The sequence below is a fragment of the Pleurodeles waltl genome, chromosome 4_1, assembly GCF_031143425.1.
Source record: "Pleurodeles waltl isolate 20211129_DDA chromosome 4_1, aPleWal1.hap1.20221129, whole genome shotgun sequence".
NCBI classification, from domain to species: Eukaryota; Metazoa; Chordata; class Amphibia; order Caudata; family Salamandridae; genus Pleurodeles; species Pleurodeles waltl.
Window position 1 is genome coordinate 95,787,632 of NC_090442.1, and position 23,238 is coordinate 95,810,869.

Here is a 23,238-nt window from a genome sequence, read left to right on the forward strand (position 1 = left end):
GTGATACAGTTCTGGTGCGTGCGGGGATATTTGCGGTCATAAAGAGTCTAAAAGCTTGATTATGGGAACTACAAAACGACTTCCAGGGGGCCCAGACTGGAAAAGCACTTCTTGGGGGTCATCAGCTGGGTGAAGACAGGTCCTGGAACTGTAGTAGGTGAGTTCGACTTCTTTTGTGTCCCTGAGATGTCAGAAGAACAGGAGGCAAGCCAGCCTCGTTCTGGGTTAGAGATAGTCAGGTTCAGTCTTTCTCACTGCCTGGCAAGGAGGCAGCAGGTCAGCACAGCAGAGCAGGAGTCCAGAATAGTTCAGCAGAATGACAGTTCTTTTAGCAACACAGCAGTCTTTCTTCCTCACAGGTCGAGAAGTGTACTGAGTTGGAGGTGTCTGAGGTCAAGTTCTTATGCTCAATAGTGCCTTTGAAGTGGGGTAAGTGAGGTATTTGAAGTACATAGAGTCCTTGCCCTTCCTTTACAGTCTGCAGACTCAGAACAGGGGATTATGCAATTCTTTGTGTGGGATCAGGACACAATTTGTTTAGTTGTAAATGTCAGGTCCTCCGTCCCATCCTGCCCAGGATGGCCCATCAGGTTGTGGATGGGCCATCAGTCACACCTAAGCTCTCTTTGTGTGTCACTGGCTGGAGGGAATGCACAAGTGCCCAGCTGTCACCCACCCAGATGTGTATTCAGAGACAGGCAGAAGGCATCAACTGGCTAATGTAAGAAAATAGCAACTTTCTAAAAGTAAAATGTTCAGAATTAAATTTAAATTCAGAATTCACCATAAGCTGTGATTTAAAATTTTGACTCCAGAGACACCAGCCTTGGGGGTCCCAATTCTTCCCAATTAGAAATTACACTTATACAATGTAATAAGGGAATCAGAATGTTATCCTATGGGAGAGATAGACCTTGCAGTAGTGAAAATCAAATGTAAGAGTTTTTCACTACTAAGACATTTAACATAAAAGTACATGTCCTACTTTTTAAATACACTGCACCCTGCCCTTGGACTGTGTAGAACCTGCCTTAGGGGTGACTTATATGTATTAAAAATGAAGGTTATGGCCTGACAAGAGAATTACCTTCCTAGGCCAACATGGCAGCTTAAAATTGCACGGACAGACACTGCAATGGCAGGCCTGAGATATTTTAACCCCTTCGCTGCCACACCTTTTCCCCCTCAGGTGCTGAGACTTTTTTTGGGGTAGTTCGAGCTTAGGCCCTCATAACGTTTTGTCCACATAAGCTATCTATGCCAAATTTGCATCCTTTTTCCAACATCCTAAGGACTCTTAAGGTATCCAAAGTGTGTGGGTTCCCCTGGAAGAGAACAAGAAATTAGCCATTTTTTTTCTTCAGAAAAATTGGAAAAAGTGCTGCAGATAAAAGCATGTGGTTGAGTCCCTGAAAATGGCATCAACAAAGTTACGATCTTTCCAGCTTTCAGGAACAGGCAGACTTGAACTGGAAAACCCATTTTTTCAACACAGTTTTGTCATTTTACTGTGACATACCTCATATTTACTGTTTTGTGCTTTCAGCCTCCTTCCAGTTTGTGACCAAAATGGGTGAGAAACCAATGCTGGATCCCAGAAAGCTAGAAAATAACAGCTGAAATAAAAAAAATATGAAATTGAAGTGAAAAAAAAACGGCCATTTTTCTCCACGTTTTACTCTGTAACTTCTTCCTGCGATGTCAGATTTTTTAAAGCAATATACCGTTACGTCAGCTGGACTCTTCTGGCTGTGGGGAAATATAGGGCTTGTAGGTTCATCAAGAACTCTAGGAACCCAGAGCCAATAAATGAGCTGCAACTTGCAATGGGTTTTTATTCTATACCGGGTATACAGCAATTCATTTGCTGAAATATAAAAAATGAAAAATAGGTATCAAGAAAACCTTTGTATTTCCAAAACGGCCACAAGATAAGGTGTTGAGAAGCAGTGGTTATTTGCACATCTCTGAATTCCGGGGTGCCCATATTAGCATGTGAATTACAGGGCATTTCTCAAATAGACGTCTTTTTTACGCACTGCCTTACATTTGGAAGGGAAAAACGTAGAGAAAGACAAGGGGCAATAACACTTGTTTTGCCATTCTGTGTTCCTCCAAGTCTCTGGATAAAAATGGTACCTCACTTGTGTGGGTAGGCCTAGCGCCCACGAAAGGAAATGGCCCAAAACACAACGTGGACATATCACATTTTTTCACAGAAAACAGAGGTGTTTTTACAAAGTGCCTACCTGTGGATTTTGGCCTCTAGCTCAGCCGGCACCTGGGGAAACCTAGCAAACCAGTGCATTTGTGAAAACAAGACACTTAGGGGAATCCAAGATCAGGTGACTTGTGGGGCTCTGACCAGGTTCTGTTACCAGGAATTCTTTGCAAACCTAAAAATTTGACCAAAAATACACTTTTTCCTCTCATTTCGGTGACAGAAAGTTCTGGAATCTGAGAGGAGCCACAAATTTCCTTCCACCCAGTGTTCCCCCAACTCTCTGGATAAAAATGGTACCTCACTTGTGTGGGTAGGCCTAGTGCCCACGAAAGGGAATGGCCCAAAACACAACGTGGACCCATCACATTTTTTCCACAGAAAACAGAGGTGTTTTTTCAAAGTGCCTAACTTTGGATTTGGCCTCTAGCTCAGCCGGCACCTGGGGAAACCTAGCCAACCAGCACATGTTTGAAAACTAGACACCTAGGGGAATCCAAGATGGGGTGACTTGTGGGGCTCTGACCAGGTTCTGTTACCCAAAATCCTTTGCAAACCTCAAAATTTGGCCAAAAAAAAAAAACTTTTTTACGAAAGGAAATGGCCCAAAACACTATCTGGAAACATCAAAATGATAAATACTAAACCACCTGTTTTTGCAGGAGGGCACCTGCGTTTTTGGTCCTGGGCTCAGCAGCCTTCTAGGGAAACCTATCAAACCCAGACATTTCTGAAAACTAGATACCTGAGGGAGTCCAGTGAGGTGTGACTTGCGTGGATCCCCCAAATTTAGATAAAAAATCAAATTTTTCCCACATTTCTGTGTGGGATCACCGCACTGGGCACATTTCATACCACCCAATGTTCCCCTCAGTCTCCCAGTAAAAATGATACCTCATTTGAGTAGGTGGGCCAACTGCTTGTGAAAGGGAAGAGCCAAAAACATGTCGATATTGAGGGGGAGCAAAGGGGGTCCAAAGGGGCAGTTTGCAAAAAAACATTTTTAGGCTGACAAGTGCAGCAGAATTTTTATCTTTATAGAATAGACAATGCTGGGTGGTATGAATTTTGTGGATTCCTGCAGATTCCGGAAGGTGTTCCATCACAAAAACATGGGAAACGTGTGATTTCCAGCAAAGTTGGAGGTTTGCAGGAGATTGTGGGTACAAAAATGGTGCGGGTGCATGTGAAACACACCACCCTGGAATCACCCAGATGTTTTGTTTTCAGATTTGTCTAGGTCTTGTGGGTTTTTCTAAATGGCAGCATCTCGAAGTCCATAAAGTGCAGCCCTCACCATTCCAAGTGGGACGATTTTGAGAGTAAGCCAAGTTCTCATGGCCCAAATGTAAAACTAAGACCCCAAATAATCAAATGGCTTCTTGCTTGCTGTGGGATAATATGTTTTAGAGTGCGGGGAGAGCTGAAAGACTGCTATCCCCTTCAGTTGAGGTTGGGGCGTAATCAGGCCCATACTGGTTGGTAGCCACCACCCCAATATATATATATTTTTTTTAATTCCCTCGCATCTAGTAGACTTTCTGCCCCCCCGGGGTGTGGATCAGGGGTAATTGCCCCATCTGCCCACTCGTGGTCAGAACAACTTTGGCCCCATTTATTTGGGGTGGGGTATGGCCATACCCCCACCCTCTTATTTTTTAAAAAAAACCTTCCCTGGCCTCTGGTGGGCTTTCTGCCCCCCCTTGGGGGCAGATGGGCCTTCCAAAAATAGGCCCATCTGCCCCCCATGTGGGGCAGATATGGCCAACAGTAATGTGCCCCCATGGAGAGCGACCCTTACCCAAGGGGCTGCCCCCCTAAAGAAAACACACACGTACACACACACCAATCCCTGGTGCCTAAGTGGTTTCTGCCCCCATGGGGGCAGATTGGCCTAACAAAAATTGGCCGATCTACCCCCAAGGGGGGCAGAAATGGTCTAAATACAATTTGCCCCCCATGGGAGCAACCCTTGCCTAATGGGTCGCTCCCCATCTCTAAAAAACCAAACAAACAAAAAAATAAACACAACAAAAAAAAAATTGCCCTGGCGCCTAGAGGGGGGCAGAAATGGCCTAAAATAAATTTGCCCCCTGCCCTCCCCAACTACCCCGGGGAGCGACCGTTGCCTACGGGGTCGCTCCCCTTGTGTGGCATTGGTGCAAAAAAAAAGATCCCTGGTGCCTAGTTGTTTCTGCCCCCCCTTGGGGGCAGATTGACCTTAAATCGGCCTATCGGCCCCCAAGGGGGGCAGAAATGGTCTAAATACAATTTGCCCCCCAGGGGAGCGACCCTTCCCTAATGGGTCGCTCCCCATCTCTAAAAAAACAAACAAACAAAAAAAAAACACAAAAAAAAATTTCCTTTGGGAGAGGGAGGTTACACCCTCTCCCTTTGGAAGTAGGTGCTACAGGCATGGGAGGGGTAGCTTCCCCAAGCCACTGGAAATACTTTGAAGGGCACATTTGGTGCCCTCCTTGCATAATCCAGTCTACACCGGTTCAGGGACCCCCAGTCCCTGCTCTGGCACCAAACTGGACAAAGGAAAGGGGAGTGACCACTCCCCTGTCCATCACCACTGCAGGGGTGGTGCTCAGAGCTCCTTAGAGGGTCCCTGGGTTTCTGCCATCTTGTTTACAAGGTTGGCAGGGAACTCTGGGAGCATCCGAATGGCTAGTGCCAGCAGGTGATGTCAGAGCCCTCCCGTGACTTGTGCTTACCTGGTTAGGTGACTAATCCCCTTTGAGGGCTAAATAGGATCTCTTCTTTGGGTGTTTCTTCAGATTCGGATTGCAAGACTCCAGCAGGAATCCTCTGCATCCTCCACTTCATCTTCTCACCAAAGAAACTGCATCTGGACCTTCAGGAACTCTACAAAACTGCAAAAGAGAAGCCAGGATGACTTCTGCATCATTGTATCTTCAGCTCCTGCCAACAGCTGCAAATGTTTCCCATTCGTGCATCCTCAGAGGACAGCCTGTCTTCAGCCTGCACCAGAAGAACAAAAGAATCTCCCTAGGAGTCAAGGTATCAAGGTATCAACCCCTGCTCCTGCAGGCACCATCTGCATCGACGACCAGTGGCTTTGGGTCCCTTCTCCTGATGGTGTGTGGGGATCCAGCATCACAGGTGGTGGACTGAAGTGGTCTTGATGGTCCTGACATCCAGCTGTCCAACTTTGGTGGAAGTAAGACAGTACCCGTGTGCACCATGTAATTTGCAGTTGCCAAGGCTCATGTATGCGACCTTCCACAAAGTTCTTCTTGCACAGGAAAGCTCCAGGCCCAAGCACTCCCTCCTGCGATGCACAGCTTCCTGCGTGGTTTTCCAGTGGTGTGGGACCCTTCGTTATAGTGCTGCGTGGGCCTCCTTTTGCACCTTCTTTGATCCCATCCTGTGGGACTCCTGATCGCATTACCTGGTCTTCTGTGGGCTCTTTGAACTCCCCTTACTGGGTAGAGTCCACCTGGTCCCGGGCAGCACCATTTTCCTCCATCCGCAAGCTTTGCTTTTGGCAAGGCTTGTTGGCAGAATCCAGCGACACAAACCAGACTGCAGTCATCCATCTGGCATGGGACATCATCTCCACCAACCAGGATCCAACTTCTTGGGTACAGTACTAGCTGTTCTCCACTGTTGATCCTTCCTTTGCACCTTCTTCTGGGTTAGCAGGGACTCCTGTTCTCGCTGGACTCTTCTGTGCTTCTTGGACTTGGTCCCCTTCTTCCACAGGTCTTCAGGTCCAGGAATCCACTGGTGGTGTCTTGCAGTCTCTTCTGGTTCTTGCATTATCTTCTTTCTCTTGTGTTCTTGTGTGTTCTAGGAAAGCACCTGTGATTTACTTCTACTTTCCTGGGCTCTGGGTGGGTTCTATTACTTACCTTTGGTGCTTTCTAATACTCCTAGCGCCCCTCTACGCACTACACTTTCCTAGGTAGGAGACCGACATTTGCATTCCACTTTCTTAGTATATGGTTTTTACTCCCCCTAGGACCATTATTCTCTATGAGAGTTTTTCTATCTTGCACTGTTTTCTAACTATTTTTTTTGTCAATTTCTGCATCATATGGTATATCCTCTATGTTGTTTTTTGTATTTGTGTCAATAAAATAAAATACCTTTATTTTTGTAATACTGAGGGATTATTTTCATGTGTGTAAGTACTAAGTGTGACTACAGTGGTATTGCATGAGCTTTGCATGTCTTATAGATAAGCCTTGGCTGCTCATCCACAGCTAGCTCTAGAGAGTCTGGCTTCTAGACACTGACTACACTACACTAATGAGGGGATACCTGGTATAAGGTGTAAGTACTATAGGTACCCACCACACACCAGACCAGCGTCCTACAGAGGTGCCCTGATGATTGCATTAGGTGGATGGTCTTGATGTAGATGTAAGATATCTATGGTAGTGGACAAATGGTAAGTTGTGTGTCTGGTCAGAACCCATTGCAACTTGTTGCCAATTCCTAGGTAAGAGAACCCAATGAGCAATGGTTAGATTCTTCCACTAGTTTTAGCTGGAGACAGTGTATGTAGCAAATCGGTTCCTTCCATTTAGTCCCTGTAAGAAATTGGGATATTAGTTAAGAGATGTAGGTGCCAGCCTCAACTAATAACCACACTCTTTCTTAAGGTAAATCCCTAAAGTCACTAAATCAACCTGAAGTGAACCCTGGTCATTATGGCATAAAACAGTCAGGCCTAATTTGAGGCAAGGTGGAAATGTATGCAATTAGAACCCCAAACAGATTTAGAAAAAAAATAAAAAAATAAAAAAACAACAGCAAATTGAAAAAATCAAATTAAGGAAAGCAGGTTAAAAATAAAGCCAAAAAGTGATAAGTGCTAGCCATCGTTATCTGGTTGGGTTTAACCGGTATCTAGATGTGAGTTAAGGCCAACTGCGATGAAGTGTGGGTCAGATAGAAAACAGGTTTGATTGGGTCAGAAATGTTACGTTCGGATGTAGGACAACTTAAGAGTTTTGGTGGATTGGATACCCAGTCTATTCATTTAAACTTGTAATGTGGAGTTCTGGATAGCCATCATGTTTGTGAGGGAGTATCTCTTAGTGTCTGAAATGGTAGGCAAAAGTCCCCAGCAGTGCACGACAGCAAAGTGTGGCCGAGGAGGCTCCACATGATTATCCAGCAGACGGATGAGGTTGTGGTGAACCCATTGACTTTTGTTGGGAAAACTCAGAGTAGGATAAATTCGAATTTTCGCATTCACTGTAGTCTCTACCACCTAGGAAATGTTGGCACCTTTTCCCAGTAAAGATTTCTATGTCCAGACCTAGGGCCTGATTTACAGTTTGGCAGATGGGATTACTCTGTCACAAACGTGACGAATATTCTGTCCACTGCATTATGATTCAATAATATGCTATGGAACTCGTAATGCTGCGGAGAGGGCGTAACCCATCCGCAAAACTCTAAATCAGGCCCTTAGTCACCTTTCTTGGAGCTCAGATTCTTCCAGCATTGCAAGATTGCCACCTCTAGCCCAAATGGGCTCCACAAAGTTGGATACCTTCTCCCTGTGGTCCTTCTGATATGATTTGCTGCTGCTGAAATGTATTGAGCAGGCGCTACCTAAATCCTCAGCCCAGACACAACTCACCTTCAGCAGATAAGTTTGTCAGGTTTCTTCAGGTCCTCCAGAGGTCTTTGGAAACAAATGGAGGATTAATACAGCCACAGGAACCAAGACCTTTGGGCAGCACTTGGGGAGCAAGATTCACTTCAGCAGAAGCCAGCAGACAGGGTCTAGGAGAGATCCAGTTGGACCTTGTCAGCTGGACAGTTGCAGGTAAGGCCTCTTGTAACATTTTGTACCCCAGTAGCTTGAACAAGAGGTCATCCTTGTGGCACTTGGAGTCTAGTTCTCAGTCATGAGAACAAGAGGGAGAGCAGGACCACTTTTCTTGATTTTGGTAAGGACTCAGATATCAGGTTCAGTACTCTTTTGATCTCCCTCACAATAAGAAGTGTTTTGAGGAGGGTACTGTGGTTGCCATACTCATACTTTTTCACTATTGTGTGGGTGGGATGGCTTGTGGCTCCTCGCTAACCAAATTGATCCCAGGGTTTATCCTACCCACCTTTGCAGCATTTGGCATATGCCCTACTGCAAACATCCCACAGTGCCCCTTTCTACCTATAACCAAGATGGCAGAATCATTCTTAACCCGAGCATGGGTTGTTTGCTGACTCTAGGATGTGGCCATAGAAATAAACAACACCACTTCTATGGTCACTCCAGCTCATCTCCTACTGGTGAACCAAAATAAGGGCTTGCACAGATGTCAGCTAACATTTGCCTGTGACAGAGTAGGCCTCTTTGAAGTTATGCCAGTTCTTAGGCACATCCCAAATGCTCATCCTGCAAGAGGAGCAGAAACACCTCCCCATACTTAAACTTTTGTTCTGCTCTGGGAACAGTTTTCACACCTCATCAAGAGGACAAGTCAGCTGGTGACAGTTTGAGCTTATGTAAATGGGCCTCCAGAGGCTTTATGCATGGAGAATGTGACTTTCTAAATTTGCCTTTCGTTAACAATTTCTAACCGAAAGTAGCATCCGTAAATGTAATAAAGCAACTCAGTGTTGTGCTATGGAACAGCCAGCCTTGCTAGGATGATCAAAGCTCCTTGGGGTCTTGCACAGTAAGGGCATGTTTACCAGTAAAGTTTTAGATGTCCTTATTGTAAATACCATGCTCTCTACCTTGTGGGCAATAGGACCAAAATGACAAAAATGCAATAAGTAGAAGTTGAGATATGAGTTTTTGAAGAACAGATAAAGCATAAATTGAGATAATAAATTGAGTCAAGAATACCTTTTGTGGTGAAGAACTTCACCAGGAGTATAGAGAGTGTTGCTTGTGATGGTCCGTAGGTGCAAAGAGTTGGCCAGTTGTTGAAGATAGCAGACTGGAGTATTGGGGTAGGGAGCAAAGATGCTTGCTGTGCGAATAGACAAACTTGCGGCAGCGCATGCTGATTCTTTATGTGAGTGATACAGTTCTGGTGCGTGCGGGGATATTTGCGGTCACAAAGAGTCTAAAAGCTTGATTATAGGAACTACAAAACGACTTCCAGGGGGCCCAGACTGGAAAAGCACTTCTTGGGGGTCATCAGCTGGGTGAACACAGGTCCTGGAACTGTAGTAGGTGAGTTCGACTTCTTTTGTGTCCCTGAGATGTCAGAAGAACAGGAGGCAAGCCAGCCTCGTTCTGGGCTAGAGATAGTCAGGTTCAGTCTTTCTCACTGCCTGGCAAGAAGGCAGCAGGTCAGCACAGCAGAGCAGGAGTCCAGAAGAGTCCAGCAGAATGACAGTTCTTTTAGCAACACAGCAGTCTTTCTTCCTCACAGGTCGAGAAGTGTACTGAGTTGGCGGTGTCTGAGGTCAAGTTCTTATGCTCAATAGTGCCTTTGAAGTGGGGTAAGTGAGGTATTTGAAGTACATAGAGTCCTTGCCCTTCCTTTACAGTCTGCAGACTCAGAACAGGGGATTATGCAATTCTTTGTGTGGGATCAGGACACAATTTGTTTAGTTGTAAATGTCAGGTCCTCCGTCCCATCCTGCCCAGGATGGCCCATCAGGTTGTGGATGGGCCATCAGTCACACCTAAGCTCTCTTTGTGTGTCACTGTCTGGAGGGAATGCACAAGTGCCCAGCTGTCACCCACCCAGATGTGTATTCAGAGACAGGCAGAAGGCATCAACTGGCTAATGTAAGAAAATGGCAACTTTCTAAAAGTAAAATGTTCAGAATTAAATTTAAATTCAGAATTCACCATAAGCTGTGATTTAAAATTTTGACTCCAGAGACACCAGCCTTGGGGGTCCCAATTCTTCCCAATTAGAAATTACACTTATACAATGTAATAAGGGAATCAGAATGTTATCCTATGGGAGAGATAGACCTTGCAGTAGTGAAAATCAAATGTAAGAGTTTTTCACTACTAAGACATTTAACATAAAAGTACATGTCCTACTTTTTAAATACACTGCACCCTGCCCTTGGACTGTGTAGAACCTGCCTTAGGGGTGACTTATATGTATTAAAAATGAAGGTTATGGCCTGACAAGAGAATTACCTTCCTAGGCCAACATGGCAGCTTAAAATTGCACGGACAGACACTGCAATGGCAGGCCTGAGATATTTTAACCCCTTCGCTGCCACACCTTTTCCCCCTCAGGTGCTGAGACTTTTTTTGGGGTAGTTCGAGCTTAGGCCCTCATAACGTTTTGTCCACATAAGCTATCTATGCCAAATTTGCATCCTTTTTTCAACATCCTAAGGATTCTAAAGGTATCCAAAGTGTGTGGGTTCCCCTGGAAGAGAACAAGAAATTAGCCATTTTTTTCTTCAGAAAAATGGGAAAAAGTGCTGCAGATAAAAGCATGTGGTTGAGTCCCTGAAAATGGCATCAACAAAGTTACGATCTTTCCAGCTTTCAGGAACAGGCAGACTTGAACTGGAAAACCCATTTTTTCAACACAGTTTTGTCATTTTACTGGGACATACCTCATATTTACTGTTTTGTGCTTTCAGCCTCCTTCCAGTTTGTGACCAAAATGGGTGAGAAACCAATTCTGGATCCCAGAAAGCTAGAAAATAACAGCTGAAATAAAAAAAATATGAAATTGAAGTGAAAAAAAAACAGCCATTTTTCTCCACGTTTTACTCTGTAACTTCTTCCTGCGATGTCAGATTTGTTAAAGCAATATACCGTTACGTCAGCTGGACTCTTCTGGCTGTGGGGAAATATAGGGCTTGTAGGTTCATCAAGAACTCTAGGAACCCAGAGACAATAAATGAGCTGCAACTTGCAATGGGTTTTTATTCTATACCGGGTATACAGCAATTCATTTGCTGAAATATAAAAAATGAAAAATAGGTATCAAGAAAACCTTTGTATTTCCAAAACGGCCACAAGATAAGGTGTTGAGAAGCAGTGGTTATTTGCACATCTCTGAATTCCGGGGTGCCCATACTAGCATGTGAATTACAGGGCATTTCTCAAATAGACGTCTTTTTTACACACTGCCTTACATTTGGAAGGGAAAAACGTAGAGAAAGACAAGGGGCAATAACACTTGTTTTGCCATTCTGTGTTCCTCCAAGTCTCTGGATAAAAATGGTACCTCACTTGTGTGGGTAGGCCTAGCGCCCACGAAAGGAAATGGCCCAAAACACAACGTGGACATATCACATTTTTTCACAGAAAACAGAGGTGTTTTTACAAAGTGCCTACCTGTGGATTTTGGCCTCTAGCTCAGCCGGCACCTGGGGAAACCTAGCAAACCAGTGCATTTGTGAAAACAAGACACTTAGGGGAATCCAAGATCAGGTGACTTGTGGGGCTCTGACCAGGTTCTGTTACCAGGAATTCTTTGCAAACCTAAAAATTTGACCAAAAATACACTTTTTCCTCTCATTTCGGTGACAGAAAGTTCTGGAATCTGAGAGGAGCCACAAATTTCCTTCCACCCAGTGTTCCCCCAACTCTCTGGATAAAAATGGTACCTCACTTGTGTGGGTAGGCCTAGCGCCCACGAAAGGGAATGGCCCAAAACACAACGTGGACCCATCACATTTTTTCCACAGAAAACAGAGGTGTTTTTTCAAAGTGCCTAACTTTGGATTTGGCCTCTAGCTCAGCCGGCACCTGGGGAAACCTAGCAAACCAGCACATTTGTGAAAACAAGACACCTAGGGGAATCCAAGATTGGGTGACTTGTGGGGCTCTGACCAGGTTCTGTTACCCAGAATCCTTTGCAAAGCTCAAAATTTGACCAAAAGAACACTTTTTCCTCTGATTTCGGTGACAGAAAGTTCAGGAATCTGAGAGGAGCCACAAATTTCCTTCCATCCAGCATTCCACAAAGTGTCCCGATAAAAATGGTACCTCACTTGTGGGAGTAGGCCTGGTGCCTACGAAAGGAAATGGCCCAAAACACTATCTGGAAACATCAAAATGATCAAATACTAAACCACCTGTTTTTGCAGGAGGGCACCTGCGTTTTTGGTCCTGGGCTCAGCAGCCTTTTAGGGAAACCTATCAAACCCAGACATTTCTGAAAACTAGACACCTGAGGGAGTCCAGTGAGGTGTGACTTGCGTGGATCCCCCAATGTTTTCTTGCCCAGAATCCTCAGCAAACCTCAAATTTAGCTAAAAAAACAAAATTTTCTCACATTTCTGTGTGGGATCACCGCACTGGGCACATTTCATCCCACCCAATGTTCCCCTCAGTCTCCCGGTAAAAATGATACCTCATTTGAGTAGGTGGGCCAACTGCTTGTGAAAGGGAAGAGCCAAAAACATGTCGATATTGAGGGGGAGCAAAGGGGGTCCAAAGGGGCAGTTTGCAAAAAAACATTTTTAGGCTGACAAGTGCAGCAGAATTTTTATCTTTATAGATGAGACAATGCTGGGTGGTAGGAATTTTGTGGATTCCTGCAGATTCCGGAAGGTGTTCCATCACAAAAACATGGGAAACATGTGTGATTTCCAGCAAAGTTGGAGGTTTGCAGGAGATTGTGGGTACAAAAATGGTGCGGGGTGCATGTGAAACACACCACCCTGGAATCACACAGATGTTTTGTTTTCAGATTTGTCTAGGTCTTGTGGGTTTTTCTAAATGGCAGCATCTCAAAGTTCACAAAGTGCAGCCCTCACCATTCCAAGTGGGACGATTTTGAGAGTAAGCCAAGTTCTCATGGCCCAAATGTAAAACTAAAACCCCAAATAATCAAATGTCTTCTTGCTTGCTGTGGGATAATATGTTTTAGAGTGCGGGGGAGAGCTGAAAGACTGCTACCCCCTTCAGTTGAGGTGGGGGCGTAATCAGGCCCATACTGGTTGGTAGCCACCACCCCAATATATATATATTTTTTTTAATTCCCTGGCATCTAGTAGACTTTCTGCCCCCCCGGGGTGTGGATCAGGGGTAATTGCCCCATCTGCCCACTGGTGGTCAGAACAACTTTGGCCCCATTTATTTGGGGTGGGGTATGGCCATACCCCCACCCTCTTATTTTTGAAAAAAAACCTTCCCTGGCCTCTGGTGGGCTTTCTTCCCCCCATTGGGGGCAGATGGGCCTTCCAAAAATAGGCCCATCTGCCCCCCATGGGGGGCAGATATGGCCAACAGTAATGTGCCCCCATGGAGAGCGACCCTTACCCAAGGGGCTGCCCCCCTAAAGAAAACACATGCATACACACACACCAATCCCTGGTGCCTAAGTGGTTTCTGCCCCCATGGGGGCAGATTGGCCTAACAAAAATTGGCCGATTTACCCCCAAGGGGGGCAGAAATGGTCTAAATACAATTTGCCCCCCATGGGAGCGACCCTTGCCTAATGGGTCGCTCCCCATCTCTAAAAAAACAAACAAACAAAAAAATAAACACAACAAAAAAAAAATTGCCCTGGCGCCTAGAAGTTTCTGCCCCCCTGGGGGCAGATTGGCCTATTAACAATAGGCCGATCTGCCCCCCGGGGGGCAGAAATGGCCTAAAATAAATTTGACCCCTGCCCGCCCCAACTACCCCGGGGAGCGACCGTTGCCTACGGGGTCGCTCCCCTTGTGTGACATTGGCGCAAAAAAAAGATCCCTCGTGCCTATTTGTTTCTGCCCCCCTTGGGGGCAGATTGACCTAAAATCGGCCTATCTGCCCGCAAGGGGGGCAGAAATGGTCTAAATACAATTTGCCCCCCAGGGGAGCGACCCTTGCCTAATGGGTCGCTCCCCATGTCTAAAAAAACAAACAAACAAACAAAAAAACACACAAAAAAATTAGCCCTGGTGCCTAGAGGATTCTGCCCCCCTGGGGGCAGATCGGCCTAATAACAATAGGCCGATCTGCCCCCAAGGGGTGGGCAGAAATGGCCGAAAATAAATTTCCCCCCTGCCCCGCCACCCCCCGGGGAGTGACCCTTGCCTACGGGGTCGCTCCCCTTGCGTGACATTGGCGGAAAAAAAAAGATCCCCGGTGCCTAGTGGTTTCTGCCCCCCTTGGGGGCAGATTGACCTAAAATCGGCCGATCTGCCACCAAAGGGGGCAGAAATGGCCTAAATACAATTTGCCCCTCCAGGGGAGCGACCCTTGCCTAAGGGGTAACTCACCATTTGTAAAACAACAACAACAAAAATCCCCAGTGCCTAGTGGTTTCGGCCTAATTAAAATAGGCTGATCTGCCCCCCAGGGGGGGAGAAATGGCCTAAAATAAATTTGCCCCCCAGGGGAACGACCCTTGCCTAAGGGGTCGCTCCCCGTGCTTGAAATTCACGTAAAAATACAACTCCCTGGTGTGTAGTGGTTTCTGTTCCCCTTGGGGGCAGATGGGCCTCATAAAAATAGGCCAATCTGCCCCCAAGGGGGGCAGAAATGGTCTAAATATAATTTTTCCCCTAGGGGAGCGACCCTTGCCTAAGGGGTCACTCCCCACCTCTATAAAAACAAAAAAAAACTAAAACAAAACAAAAAACAAAAAAGATCCCTGGTGCCTAGAGGTTTCTGCCCCCCCAGGCCTTAAAAAAAATGCCCCCCAGGGAGCAACCTTTGCCCAAGGAGTCGCTCCCTCATGTCAATTTCCTAAAAAAAAAATCCCTGGTGTCTAGTGGGCGTTATAGCAGCCGGATTGCTTGCCGGATATTTAGTTCCCACCCATCCCTTAGGGTTTATGGGTTACCCTCTGTGGTTTATAAGAACTATTAGAGGGTGAGCATTTCTCTGTACTTAAAACCATCTGTATCTCACAGCCTGTCTCCAAACAACATCTGGTCTTTGCTGGTTGACAGCTCCCTTGTGCATTCCACTCAGACAACGGCAAACACAGGACACTCAGTCACACCTACCGTCCTCTGCATATTGAATGGGTCTTCCTGGGCTGGAAGGGTGGAGGGCCTGACACTTACATTTCAAAGGCCTGTGGCCTGTCCTCACACAATTGACTGCTAAATCCCCCACTGAGACCCTGGCAGACAACACTGAACTGAAAGGGGAACTTGTGCACTTCAAAATCACTCTTTGAAATCCCCCCCTCTTCAAAGGGTTTTTTTGGTACATAAATTGGGTCTCTAACCCCACCAAACCAGACACTTCCTGACCTACACCTACACCTAAACCCTGTCAGTGGAGCTGCGTGGCTGCTCAAAGGACTCATCTGGACAGCTTTGCTGAGAAGGACTTCTGCCCTACCTTATAACAAGTGTGCCTGACTATTGGTACTGTGCCCATTAGTTTTATTGGTGGTGCAATGTTGAAACCTGACATATGGCTGCTCCTACTGATATAATGACATCCTGATAAAACTAGTTGGTCTGCTCTGTTTAAAATGATAATCCATTACATTGTGCATCTGTTGTGGGGGGTATTGTGATTATAAGGTTCAGGGCCCTTAAGTGATGTAATGTAATAGGTGGGTGTCACCAAAGGTATTCCCATCTACCTGATGTATATGTTTGCAATTGAATATACAATATTTAGTCGTGTATATGAAAAAGTTGTCCTTTTCCTTTTTGAAAGAAAAATAAAAGCACCGGCTGGATAATAGAACCTTGTTGTTGCATACTGGTGGACTGTGGTTACTTTCCGATACCAGTGCCCCCGAATAGGCTTTGGACTGCTCTATTTCAATACTCTTAGAGAATCAAGTGCTGCAATGAGGTATGTGGTTCCCATGAAAAATACAATTGCAGAATTATTACTTGTTAGCCCTCACATTTTCCACAACTAATAACCCAATTTCTTGCATTGTTGGTCAGCGTTGTGATCAATAGTATCCAGTTCTAGGACTCTGTGATAACATTTCAGTTTTGCAGCACATTATCTATGTGTTAATGCACAAATAGCAGAAGGAACATCTCTGACATGGGTCCAGTGGCTTGATTGTATGAATTTGAGATTATAAAAAAGGAAAGCCCAGGACATGTATTCCAAATGAACACACTAGTGGTTGATATATTAACTGTATCGAATGTGACTGAGTTACATTTTTTAAATCATGTCTGGTGGGGTAGGGTTTCACAGACTGTTTCAAATAGAGTGTTCCCAGGTCATAGTATCCTTTGAACCCTAACATTGCGCACACAAGGCCAATATGAGGAGTGTAGCAGTTGTGACAAATAAATCTCAACACTACAGGTTAGGCCCTGCTTCCATGGTTTTAGGAGATGATTGAGGTCTCCAGGCAACACACACACAGTATGGGTGTTGGGGGGTCCTGTGCATGACAGATTTCACAAGAGTGAGCCCACATTGAGTCATTCTTTTTGCAGAGATTTTTCTGCTATTGGTGAAGGCCAAAGCCACTGACAATGTGAGGTCCAAGAGTATCACAAAGTAGTGGTAACGCTAATAGTTTCCGCCAGCAGGGTTAGGTGGTCCCTGAAAAACTTTCCCATGTTGGGGGTGTGAAAAAAATACTTGGGCCTGAGGTCCTGGTGTGATATCTATTGGGAAAGGAAGCTGTCCAAGGGTGGCCAATGATGGGTGGCTGAGTAAGCTGATGGTTCAGGACATGTAGTGGTAGCACCTGAGGAGGAAGACAATGGATAGTGGGTGTCCTGGTTTCCTCAGATGGGCCAGTGGCTGACATTGGTCCTGTTGCGTCAGATCCTATGAGAAGGCACTGGGACCCTGTAGCTGAATGATGTGCTGCAAGCAGATGAGCTTGCCATGGCACAACCAGGTGGCTGGGTGACATTTGCTGCAAATGGAGAGGACTCTGAGCATTATTCATGGGGAGAAAACCAGGTTGGTTCGGGATTGCTGCTCTGAGCTGTCTGAAGGAAAGGCTGCAGAGGACTCTGCCTTTGTAGTCTCCTGCCTGGTGCAGTTTAGGTTTGGCAGACTTAGGTTGTGTCCCAAAGGTACCTTCGACAGTCCTTGTTTGCCTGACACAGCATTAGCAGAAGGGAGCAGCCCCTCATCTGAGTAAGGTGGAAGGCAGCAGTTTGTGCCTACCGGTTGAGCTGTCTAATTTCATAGTTATTGTTAGGATCCCTAGTTGGTATCCAGTTTGACTGATTGGCGGTTTGGAATGGCCCAAGGTGTGGCTGGCTGAGGCATTCCCTACACAGTTTCCAGTAGCATTTCCAGATGATACTATGTGGCTGGGAGACTATGGCTGGGGCACTCGGAACCTGTTATTATGGCAACAGGTGCGCAAGGATCTCCAGGGTTCCGAGGGTGTTTCTTTATCAGGGAAGTACTCTGGTTTGAGTTAGAAAACTCAGTCATTCACAGTCACAGTCAGTCAATTAGGAACCTCAGTAATTCTACAAAGATGGTGGAAGCTAAAGGACCTAGCATAAGTGCTGAGTGTGATGGTCAGCGGTATTGCAAGGGGCGTGTGTCTGCATCCTCAGGGTGTATTGGCTCAGATGAGAAAAAGTAGTGGGGTTATGTATTCTCCAGAGGAAGAACAGCTAATTACATGAAAGGATGGTATCAGACATGTCTTTTTTGATGGAATCATTGCTGATACAATGCACCCTTCACACGAAGAAGTGTGGTGGGTGCAGTGTTGAGTTTCCCAGGGCAAGAGTAGGACTAGACTTATCAGGCCATGTGGGTCCTTGATGCTGATGCATCAAACATTAACACAGGAGGTTTCCTAGTGCAGTCTAGGTTTCTTCTGGGTAGAGGTTGTAGGAATATAGCCCTTGTCTAGACTTATTACCCCCAATTTTTGCCTGTGTGTCAGTGTGTTTAACTGTTTGTCAGTATGTTTTACTGTATCTACTGGGATTCTGCGAACCAGGCCCCTAGTAGTTATTCTTTCTCCTTGTAAATTTGGTTGTAGGTTACTTTTAGCACAGTATTCCACTCCACATTTGGCATACTGGTGCCCCCTTATAAGTCCCTAATATATGGTGCTTAGGTACTCAGGGCATTGGAATTCCAGGGGATCCCTATGGGCTACAGCATATCTTTTGCCACCCATAGGGAGACCGTGCAAGCCCCTTTTCACTGCTATTTACACTGCACCAGGGCACTCATAAGTCACCCCAATGGCAGGCCTTCCAGCCTTGAAGGCAGGGTGCAGAGTATCTGTGTTTGAGGGCAGCCCTAGCAGAAGTGACCCCAAAACCGCCAGGACCATTTTACCAGACTTCGTGAGTGTGGGGACGCTATTTTATGTGTGTACTGGACCTAGCCAATAACTATGTACAGCTACATAATGGTAACTCTGAATATGGTCATGTTTGGTGTCAAACATGTTGGAATCATACCCCAATGCTAATGCAAGCATTGGTTGCATAATCCCATGTACTCTGGGGGCTCCTTAGAGCACCCCAGTGCTGGTGTCTTAGCCTTCTGAGGTTTTGAAGGCAGCCCCAGCTGCTACCACCTTACAGACAGGTTTATGCCCTCCTGCTGCTTGAACAGCTCAAGCCCAGGAAGGCAGAACAAAGAATTTCCTTTGGGAGAGGGGGGTTACACCCTCTCCCTTTGGAAATAGGTGCTACAGGCTTGGGAGGGTAGCTTCCCCAAGCCACTGGAAATACTTTGAAGGGCACATTTGGTGCCCTCCTTCCATAATCAAATCAAATCAAATCAAATCATTAGCATTTATAAAGCGCGCTACTCACCCGTGCGGGTCTCAAGGCGCTAGGGACAAAGGGGGTGGTTATCGCTGCTCGAACAGCCAGGTCTTTAGGAGTCTCCGGAAAGCGGAGTGGTCCTGGGTGGTCCTGAGGCTGGTGGGGAGGGAGTTCCAGGTCTTGGCCGCCAGGAAGGAGAAAGATCTCCCACCCGCCGTGGAGCGTCGGATGCGAGGGACGGCGGCGAGTGCGAGGCCAGAGGAGCGGAGGAGGCGGGTGGGGACGTAGAAGTTGAGGCGTCTGTTGAGGTATTCCGGTCCCTTGTCGTGGAGGGCTTTGTGTGCGTGGGTGAGAAGTCGGAAGGTGATCCTTTTGCTGACTGGGAGCCAATGCAGGTGTCTCAGGTGTGCGGAGATGTGGCTGTTGCGGGGTACGTCGAGGATGAGGCGGGCTGAGGCGTTTTGAATGCGTTGCAGGCGATTTTGGAGTTTGGCGGTGGTCCCAGCGTAGAGGGTGTTGCCGTAGTCCAGGTGGCTCGTGACGAGGGCGTGGGTCACGGTTTTTCTGGTGTCGGCGGGGATCCAGCGGAAGATCTTGCGGAGCATGCGGAGGGTGAGGAAGCAGGCGGAGGACACGGCGTTGACTTGCTTGGTCATGGTGAGAAGGGGGTCCAAGATGAAGCCGAGGTTGCGGGCGTGGTCTGCGGGGGTCGGTGCGGTGCCGAGGGCCGTGGGCCACCAGGAGTCGTCCCAGGCGGACGGGGTGTTGCCGAGGATGAGGAATTCAGTTTTTTCAGAGTTCAGCTTTAGGTGGCTGAGCCTCATCCAATCTGCGACCAGATCCAGTCTACACCAGTTCAGGGACCCCCAGTCCCTGCTCTGGCACCAAACTGGACAAAGGAAAGGGGAGTGGCCACTCCCCTGTCCATCACCACTGCAGTGGTGGTGCTCAGAGCTCCTTAGAGGGTCCCTGGGTTCTGCCATCTTGTTTACAAGGTTGGCAGGGAACTCTGGGAGCATCTGAATGGCTAGTGGCAGCAAGTGATGTCAGAGCCCTCCCCTGACTTGTGCTTACCTGGTTAGGTGACCAATCCCCTTTGAGGGCTAAATAGGCTCTCTTCTTTGGGTGTTTCTTCAGATTCGGATTGCAAGACTCCAGCAGGAATACTCTGCATCCTCCACTTCATCTTCTCACCAAAGAAACTGCATCTGGGCCTTCAGGAACTCTACAAAACTGCAAAAGAGAAGCCAGGATGACTTCTGCAACATTGTATCTTCAGCTCCTGCCAGCAACTGCAAATGTTTCCCATTCGTGCATCCTCAGAGGACAGCCTGTCTTCAGCCTGCACCAGAAGAACAAAAGAATCTCCCTAGGAGTCAAGGTATCAACCCCTGCTCCTGCAGGCACCCTCTGCATCGACGACCAGTGGCTTTGAGTCCCTTTTCCTGATGAAGTGTGTGGATCCAGCATCACAGGTGGTGGACTAAAGTGGTCTCGATGGTCCTGATGGTCCTGACATCCAGCTGTCCAACTTTGGTGGAAGTAAGACAGTACCTGTGTGCACCATGTAATTTGCAGTTGCCAAGGCTCATGTATGCGACCTTCCACAAAATTCTTCTTGCACACCAAAGCTCCAGGCCCAAGCACTCCCTCCTGCGACGCACAGCTTCCTGCGTGGTTTTCCAGTGGTGTGGGACCCTTTGTTATAGTGCTGCGTGGGCCTTCTTTTGCACCTTCTTTGATCCCATCCTGTGGGACTCCTGATCACACTACCTGGTCTTCTGTGGGCTCTTTGAACTCTCCTTACTGGGTAGAGTCCACCTGGTCCTTCTTGGTCCCGTGCAGCACCATTTTCCTCCATCCTCGAGCTTTGCTTTTGGCAAGGCTTGTTGGCAGAATCCAGCGACACAAACCAGACTGCAGTCATCCATCTGGCATGGGACATCGTCTCCACCAACCAGGATCCAACTTCTTGGGTACAGTACTGGCTGTTCTCCACCGTTGATCCTTCCTTTGCACCTTCTTCTGGGTTAGCAGGGGCTCCTGTTCTCGCTGGACTCTTCTGTGCTTCTTGGACTTGGTCCCCTTCTTCCACAGGCCTTCAGGTCCAGGAATCCACAGGTGGTGTCTTGCAGTCTCTTCTGGTTCTTGCATTATCTTCTTTCTCTTGTGTTCTTGTGTGTTCTAGGAAAGCACCTGTGATTTACTTCTATTTTCCTGGGCTCTGGGGTGGGTTCTATTACTTACCTTTGGTGCTTTCTAATACTCCTAGCGCCCCTCTACGCAGTACACTTTGCTAGGTAGGAGACCGACATTCGTATTCCACTTTCTTAGTATATGGTTTGTGCTCCCCCTAGGACTATTATTCTCTATGAGAGATTTTCTATCTTGCACTGTTTTCTAACTATTTTTTTTGTCAATTTCTGCATTATATATATATATATATATATATATATATATATATATATATATATATATAATAATATATATATATAGTTTATCCTCTATGTTGTTTTTGGTATTTGTGTCACTAAAATAAAATACCTTTATTTTTGTAATACTGAGGTTTTTTTTTCATGTGTGTAAGTACTAAGTGTGACTACAGTGGTATTGCATGAGCTTTGCATGTCTTATAGATAAGCCTTGGCTGCTCATCCACAGCTACCTCTAGAGAGTCTGGCTTCTAGACACTGACTACACTACACTAATAAGGGGATACCTGGTATAAGGTGTAAGTACTATAGGTACCCACCACACACCAGACCAGCGTTCTACAGAGGTGCCCTGATGACTGCATTAGGTGGATGGTCTTGATGTAGATGTAAGATATCTATGGTAGTGGACAAATGGTAAGTTGTGTGTCTGGTCAGAACCCATTGCAACTTGTTGCCAATTCCTAGGTAAGAGAACCCAATGAGCAATGGTTAGATTTTTCTACTAGTTTTAGCTGGAGACAGTGTATGTAGCAAATGGGTTCCTTCCATTTAGTCCCTGTAAGAAGTTGGGATATTAGTTAAAAGATGTAGGTGCCAGCCTCAACTACTAACCACAATCTTTCTTAAGGTAAATCACTAAAGTCACTAAATCAACCTGAAGTGAACCCTGGTCATTATGGCATAAAACAGTCAGGCCTAATTCAGAGGCAAGGTGGAAATGTATGCAATTAGAACCCCAAACAGATTTAGAAAAAAAATAAAAAAATAAAAAAACAACAGCAAAATGAAAAAATCAAATTAAGGAAAGCAGGTTAAAAATAAAGCCAAAAAGTGATAAGTGCCAGCCATCGTTATCTGGTTGGGTTTAACCGGTATCTAGATGTGAGTTAAGGCCAACTGCGATGAAATGTGGGTCAGATAGAAAACAGGTTTGATTCGGTCAGAAATGTTACCTTCGGATGTAGGACAACTTTAGAGTTTTGGCGGATTCGATACCCAGTCTGTTCATTTAAACTTGTAATGTGGAGGTCTGGATAGCCATCATGTTTGTGAGGGAATATCTCTTAGTGTCTGAAATGGTAGGCAAAAGTCCCCAGCAGTGCGTGGCAGCAAAGTGTGGCCGAGGAGGCTCCACATGATTATCCAGAAGACGGACAAGGTTGTGGTGAACCCATTGACTTTTGTTGGGAAAACTCAGAGTAGCATAAATTCGAATTTTCGTATTCACTGTAGTCTTTACCACCTAGGAAATGTTGGCACCTTTTTCCAGTAAAGATTTCTATGTCCAGACCTAGGGCCTGATTTACAGTTTGGCAGATGGGATTACTCTGTCACAAACGTGACGAATATTCTGTCCACTGCATTATGATTCAATAATATCCTATGGAAATCGTAATGCGGGGGAGAGGGAGTAACCCATCCGAGAAACTCTAAATCAGGCCCTTAGTCACCTTTCTTGGAGCTCAGATTCTTCCAGCATTGCAAGATTGCCACCTCTAGCCCAAATGGGCTCCACAAAGTTGGATACCTTCTCCCTGTGGTCCTTCTGATATGATTTGCTGCTGCTGAAAAGTATTGATCAGGCGCTACCTAAATCTTCAGCCCAGACACAACTCACCTTCAACAGATACATTTGTCAGGTTCCTTCTGGTCCTCCAGAGGTCTTTGGAACCAAATGGACGATTAATACAGCCACAGGACCCAGGACCTTTGGGCAGCACTTGGGGAGCAAGATTCACTTCAGCAGAAGCCAGCAAACAGGGTCTAGGGCCGATCCAGTTGGACCTCGTCAACTGGACAGTTGCAGGTAAGGCCTCTTGTAACATTTTGTATCCCAGTAGCTTGAACAAGAGGTCATCCTTGTGGCACTCGGAATCCAGATCTTAGTCATGAGAACAAGAGGGAGAGCAGGACCACTTTTCTAGATTTTTGTAAGGACTCAGATATCAGGTTCAGTACTCTTTTGATCTCCCTCACAATAAGAAGTATTTTGAGGAGGGTACTGTGGTTGCA